The sequence below is a fragment of the Propithecus coquereli genome, unplaced genomic scaffold, assembly GCF_000956105.1.
Source record: "Propithecus coquereli isolate 6110/MARCELLA unplaced genomic scaffold, Pcoq_1.0 Scaffold189, whole genome shotgun sequence".
Lineage (NCBI taxonomy): Eukaryota > Metazoa > Chordata > Mammalia > Primates > Indriidae > Propithecus > Propithecus coquereli.
The window spans coordinates 676,714-683,347 of NW_012143745.1; the positions used below are offsets into that span (position 1 = coordinate 676,714).

The 6,634-nt window shown below is 45.5% G+C and overlaps 1 protein-coding gene across 2 annotated transcripts in view; it reads right to left on the bottom strand.

The window, feature by feature from the left end:
- Positions 1-5,942, bottom strand: part of TRAF3IP2 (TRAF3 interacting protein 2) — a 53,803-nt gene extending 47,861 nt beyond the window's left edge. Inside the window, exons 1-2 of one of the 2 annotated variants that reach the window (XM_012642846.1) lie at positions 5,869-5,942; positions 848-959 (exon numbers count right to left, since the gene is read on the bottom strand). The gene's annotated coding sequence lies outside the window, so the exon portion shown is untranslated. The remainder of the gene's footprint in view (positions 1-847; positions 960-5,868) is intronic. The other variant, XM_012642845.1, reaches the window with a different exon arrangement.
- Positions 5,943-6,634: the final 692 nt, after the last annotated feature.

Consider the following 6,634-nt stretch of genomic DNA (forward strand, 5'->3'; position numbering starts at 1 on the left):
GGCCTCATTTGGTTTTTAAAACAAGCCAGGGCCACAGGCAGGGAAAGTGTTACCACTTTGCCATTCCCATTTTACAGAGGCTTAGACGCATTGAGTAGCTGTTCCAAAGTCACTTGACATGGGTGAAGCCAGTGAAGACTGGGGAAGCTAAATCTGGCCTATAGCTCTCCCAGCGCTTTCCATTAAGCCATACAGACTGGAGTTGGCACACTTTTTCTGCAAAGGGCCAGAGAGAAAATAGTTTATGCTTTATGAGCCACATGCAGTCTCTGTCTCATATTCTGCTCCTTTTTATTTTTATTTTTTTTGTAACAACCTTTAAAAATATAAAAACCATTCTTAATTGTAGGCTGATGCAAAAACAGCCTATGAGTCACCTTTAGCCTAAGGGTTGTAGTTTACTGCTGATGTAGATTATGTTGATAAATCACAATACAAACCTAATGAAATGGATATACATAAGAAACCTCACTCTGTGTTAGCAATCATTGTTCATACTTACTGAAAGGTCACTATGTGGGAAATACTGTTCCAAGAGTTGTATATGTATTAACTTATTTAATGCTCACAGGCACGCTATTTGACAGGTACTATTGTTAGTCCCATTTTACAGATGAGGGAACTGAGGCACCAGGAGGTTACGTAACTTTTCCAAGGTCACGAGGCCAGTAACTAGCAGAGCAGGTTTTCAAATCTAAGCAGGTCAGCACCAGAGCCTGTGCACTTGACTGCTCGTATCTCGGTTGGGAACACTGACTGGTACAGCTGTTTGGGAGGGAAAAAGGGGACGGGGAAGCCACATAAGCCCTAGAAACTTCTGGAATACATGTGTTTCTGAACCATTCACCTTGAGGCTAAGGAGGCATGGAAACATGCCACCTGTGTTCTATAAAGAATTGCTAGGCTGGAAACCTGCAGTAGCTTTCCTCGTGCCATTACAATAGAGGATATGGAGGAGACTGCAGAGGCATCTTGATTTGAGAAAAGCACTTGATTGGATCTCATTAAATTTTAATCATAAACTGAATTCAAAATAAATTGAAAACTGGTTGACAGAGCACAAACAAAGGGTGATGATAAATGGTGATGCATCCAGAGAAGGGATATCTTCCAGGGGACGACTCTGAGGCAAGGACGGATGGGATTTAATGAAGGTGTATGTCCCTGAAAGAAGACAAATAGCACAGCAAGGACCAGAGGAAGGGCAGGAGTGAGCAGCCTGAGTAATTAATAAACCACATTAACAGCTCTGAAATAATCAGGGCTTGGTGTTCACCAACTGCTTGGAATTTTTTTTTTTTAAGCTTTCTTTGGGTCAAAAATAGGGTTGAAGAGTCCTGGAGACATACAGCATGAATATTTCAGGTGGGCATTACATACACGTATATATAAATTTACAGTTGGGAGGATCCTCAGATCCGATTTGGATCAGATACTTTCATTACAGATTCTCAAGGTCCTTCATTCCTTAGAGAATCATTTTTTTATAAGTGTCTAAAAGTCATGGATTTTATTATAAAAAATCTTTAAACTCATTAATGTTCTTTGTTTACTGCCCAAACGCATGCAAACTTTCATAACATTGGTTTGCTTGGTGGAAGGTTGGTTTTGAGTGAACTGTTTGGTCCAGATTCAAACTCCAGTGAACAAACACTTCCAAGTTTACTTGCAGAATTTCCCAGACAGAGAAGTTCTTCCATGAGGTTTGCCAGAGGATTTGAAACCGTGGTGAGCCCTGGAGACAAGGGAACATTTACTGGCCCTTGGACATAACCCTGCACAGGAAGACTCACATCAGGCTGAAGGCGGTGTAGCGTGAACTGACCTGATTTGAGGAAGTTTGCTCTGGGACCCCTCTGAGCTACTAAATGAGGAGGACACAGACTAATGGGAACATACTGACTCCACCACATTGGGAATGGCAATAAACATTTAGAAAACAACCTCAACCAGGCCATGTCTTTTTTTGTTGTTTTTGTCATTGTTTTGTTTTTCAGATAAGATGGTTTCTCTAAGCACACATTCACGATCCCTAATTCAGTCCAGGCTACAGAGTGAAGGAGAGGAAGGGGAGAAAGGAAAAATCAGGATAGGAAGAGGAAGGGATAGAAAGGAAGAAAGAATACAAGAGGAGAGAAGTAAGGAAAGTGGGAAAACCTTAAATGACATTTTTTTTTTATTTGCCCTTTATTGGTGTAGAAGAGAGATGTATTTAAAAATAATTGTAATTTGTAGGTATTACTGGCTACAAGAAGGGGCAGTCGGAAGGAAAAGAAAGAACACGGGTAAAGGGCAAGAGTGTTAAAGGATAGGGAGGCTTTGGGCAGACAACTTAGAACAGCGATCCCCCAATTTTTTGGCACCAGGGACCGGTTTCATGGAAGATAATTTTTCCATGAATTGGGGCGGTGGGAGAGATGGTTTCAGGATGATTCAAGTGCATCACATTTATTGTGCACTCAAACCTCTCTGCTAATGATAATGTGTATTTGCAGCCACTTCCCAGCACTAGCATCACCGCCTCAGCTCCACCTCAGATCATCAGGCATTAGATTCTCATAGGGAGCCGCACAACCTGGATCCCTCGCATGCGCGGTTTACAGTAGGGCTCGCGCTGCTATGAGAATCTAATGCGGCCTCTGATTTGACAGGAGGTGGAGCTTATGTGGTGATGCCAGCAATGAGGATGTTGTAAATACAGACGAAGCTTCGCTCACTTGCCACTGTTCACCTCTTGCTGTGCGGCCCGGTTCCTAACAGGCCACGAACCGGTACCGGTCCGGGGGTTGGGGACAGCAGACTTAGAATAGGAAGAGAGTTCAGAGATGAGAGGGAGACCTGTTGACCCTGGGAGGAGAAAAAGGAAAAGCAGTGGAGCCCTGAGTGCAGAACAGTGAGGCAGAGGAGAGCCAGGTATCCCTCATTGCTGAGGGAGCTGCCAGGCCCCCAGGCAGCGGGGTCTGCAAAGTGGAAGTTGGGGGGCACGCAGGCTGGGAGCTCCAGTCAGACCCATCCCTCCAACATAGCTTGATTTCAGCTGCCTTACCAGGGAACCAAGCCAAACTGGCACAGCTCTAAGGACCACCGCGTGGATGGAAGCCCACCTTCCTCAGCCAGTTTACAACTCTGGTATCCGGGAAGGTCTGTGCTTACATCCAAGTACACACAGGCAGTGAGCTGAGCAGTGGGCAGCCAAGCACACATGGGCTCCTAGGAGGCCTGCTGGACATAGGAGGCAAAGGATGTCGGTAGGAGAAAGGACAGCCTGGGTTTCATGAACTAAAAATACCTTGGTGACAATGTGTTAGGAAGAAACAGGAGAGGCCCAGGGGGGCAGCTTCTTGATTCCAATCCTCAGATGCTGTCTCACGGAAGGACTGCAGGATTGTTTTGAGAAGGAAATGTGATCAAACATTAGGGGTCATTTCGTTGGATCTGAAAGGAATTTGAAGTTGAATGTGCCTCATCTGTGCTCTCTTTTCTTCCTGCAGCAGTTGCCTGCAATTCATATATGTTTTTAAAGGCTAATCTAAAATTGCCTGCAGCAGAAAAATGATTTGAATTCAGGATATTTCTGAGATTTCCATTTTGTGATGTGTAAAACCTAGATTTAATTTAGACAAACCACCCCACCATAATCTATCTTTCTGAGTGTCTGTTAAAGAATGCCTGCAAATATGACTGTCTTCTCCTCTTCTTTTTATTTTCAGAACATTTGAAAGTTATTAACTCCTTAATCCTGGAGGAAGCAGGCTTTACCATTTTCTGCCTTGATCCCTCCAAAAATGAATATCCTTGAGTTAAGAACCTTTTTCTCCGACATGTTGGCACATTGCTCAGACTTCATTCGTGGTTAGTCCACCCCATGCAATGGACAGACCAGAGTAATCACATTATCCACCTCTCGACGCTCCATCATGGAATGACCTATGGCTGCAGCTCCAGATTAAGAATGACCGTGGTGTGGTCTTTAAGGATCAAAGCTAGGCTGGCAACTGAACAGTTGGCCTGATTTTAGAGAATGGTGCATCGTTATTTGAAAATAAAATCAGGAACTCAATGCAAGAAAAACATCTTGAAATTCCTGTCCTCTCATCCCAGGAAAATAGAAACACCTAAAAACATGACAAGGACTATACCAGGACCTTAATATCCCACAGATTAGCAATACCGAAAGCCCTGAATCGGCCCATCCCAGCCAGCCAGAGCTTGTTTGAACTGTATTGACCGTAATTGCCCAAAAGAAACAATAACAAAGACGAAAAGTAGTGGTTTAGAGAAGGTTAAGGATTCAGTGTATCCACCATCTAATAATGTGTCTAATCATAGTCATCACCCTTACATGGTATTAGGATGTTTCACAGTTTCCTTTCCCCTCCCATTAAAGGCCCCACACACAGTGACTGGTGGAGGGTTTCCAGCTCCAGCTAAGTCAGTAACTCTGGCTTCTGGAGCCTGGCTTGTCTGCCGGTTCTCTGGCCTGCCTGGACGCTGTGGTTAAATGCACACAATGATCCTTCCTGGGTAACCCCGATGGGACGTGAACTAACTCAAGAAATTCCCGGTTTTGTCCTATTTGGCTGGAGCCAATCTAATCATAAGTCCTTAGTTTTGGGCAGCCCTCCTGCAGAGCCACGTTGCTGCCCAGCCCCTCCAGCCTTTTGCCCTTGACTGCTGCTTTACCTTTTGCCTTGAGAGCAGAGGAGTGGAACAGAAATCAAAGCAGCTTATGTGGGAGGAGCCTGAGCACCTCCCAGGTGTTTGGTAGTTTGCTGGGTTCTGGGGGATAGAAAAGTATCAAGAAACAAAGTGCTCTTCCCCAGGGGCTAACCAAGTGGTAGTGGAAGGTAAAATTAATCTATGTGAATAATCAGTAAACAAAACAAGTCTTCTAAGACCACCCATTATGGCTACCCCTCTGGGACTACCCTGGCCTTGTTTTGCTAGAAGGGAATTTGGACATAATCATGTTAGTCCTGCTCCCCTTCCCACACACACACTTTACTGATGAAGAAATCCAGGCCTGGGGAGCCAAGTGAACTGCCTAAGTCACGCAACCACAAGAAGTGGAGTAAGAACTTGAAACCAAGTTTCTTGTCCTTTTAAAAAATTATTTATTGGCCTCTTTTTCTCCTGTCCTTTTAAAAAAAGAAAATCCCCCTATTATAGCTAAGAGACCATCTTGAACTTGAAAGTCACAGGAAGCTTGATTAGCTTCTAAAATCAAGTACTAGCACTTCTCCTCTTGTTTTCCCCAAAGGCTCGGTCCAGTGCCAGCAAACGCCAGGGTTGCTTGGGATGGCTGGGGGTGAGGGTGGGGGCAGCAGGGGCAGCTCACAGCCAGCACAGAGCTCAGCAGAACTTCCTGGCCCAAGAATGTGGTGTTGATTTTTTTTTTTTTTTTGCCTGCATGAAACAGGGATTGGGAAAACTTGGAGTTCTCCTTCCCACTCTGCCACTGACGTGTTCTGCGGCTGGAAGCCAGTTACTTAATCCTTGCCATCCCCGGCTCCGTCCTCGGAGAAGTGGGGCTTGAATTCTTGATCGAAACTTGTGGGGACACTAAATGCCCAAATAAATTGTTCCCAGGCAGCTCTGTGTGCCAGTGTGCGTGCCTCCTCTCCCCAAAGAGTTAACCGGGGCTCGCCTGTCTGAAATACTAAACCCCCAACACGTTCTTGCAGCAGAAACTTTGCTGTCATTTTCTCAGCCCAAGCTGGTCTCTGTGCGAACAAGTTAAAGGTGGGGAAAGGAAGGCAGAGGAAAATAACAACAGAATATTTCAGTAAAGGAGACACAGAATGTTTTGGAAAATGGGTCAGTGGTTAAGAAAAAAGACAAGGCAGGTGGCAACCCTGAATAACTTACCTTAGAACCACCACGGACAGACAGACCGGGCCCAGGGGGTGGTCGGCTCCCTGCTACGCGTCTCTCTCCACCTTGGGTCGCTCGCAGCCTCCTTCCGCCCTCTCTGGGCCCAGGTAAGTAGCAGAACAGGCTCCGAAGCAGGAAGTGGAAGTTGTATGCAAATTTCTACAAAGGCTAGGAAGCCTCTGCTCAGAATCTCCCTGTGGGCAGTGAATCAACAGTATGTCACTTTATTTCTTAAAACAGAAACCTCCTTCATTCACTGGAAAGAGCCAGTGACGAATTAGGTGGCATTTTTGTTTTCACCACCCAGCTAAGAAGCTGCTGAGGAGTGTCCAGGCCTCAGTGTTATCTCTGTGCGCTCACCTGAGAAGGCGTGTCACGGAGGGATTGACCTTGAACATTAAGATCGCTCATTCACTACCAGTTCCAAAGGAGACTGGGGCAGATAATGGCAGGAATTTGAAGCCAGAGCTGCTTCCTATCTCCTCTAACTGCTTAAAACATCATCATTTGCTGCCAATACCACAGAAGGAGGACTCACTGTCCATGCACCCGCGCTCACGTGTACACACATGCACACACTTGCACACGCGTGCACACACACTGCCCGCTTGTCAGGCGTGAAAAAGTAGCTCATTTTAAGAAAGACACACGAACACACGCATATGCACATTATCCACCTCTGGCTGCATTTTCCATGACCTCAAGTTCATTTCCTCCCTCTCCCTCCCCGTTGTTTAATCAGTAGGCTACAGGATTTATT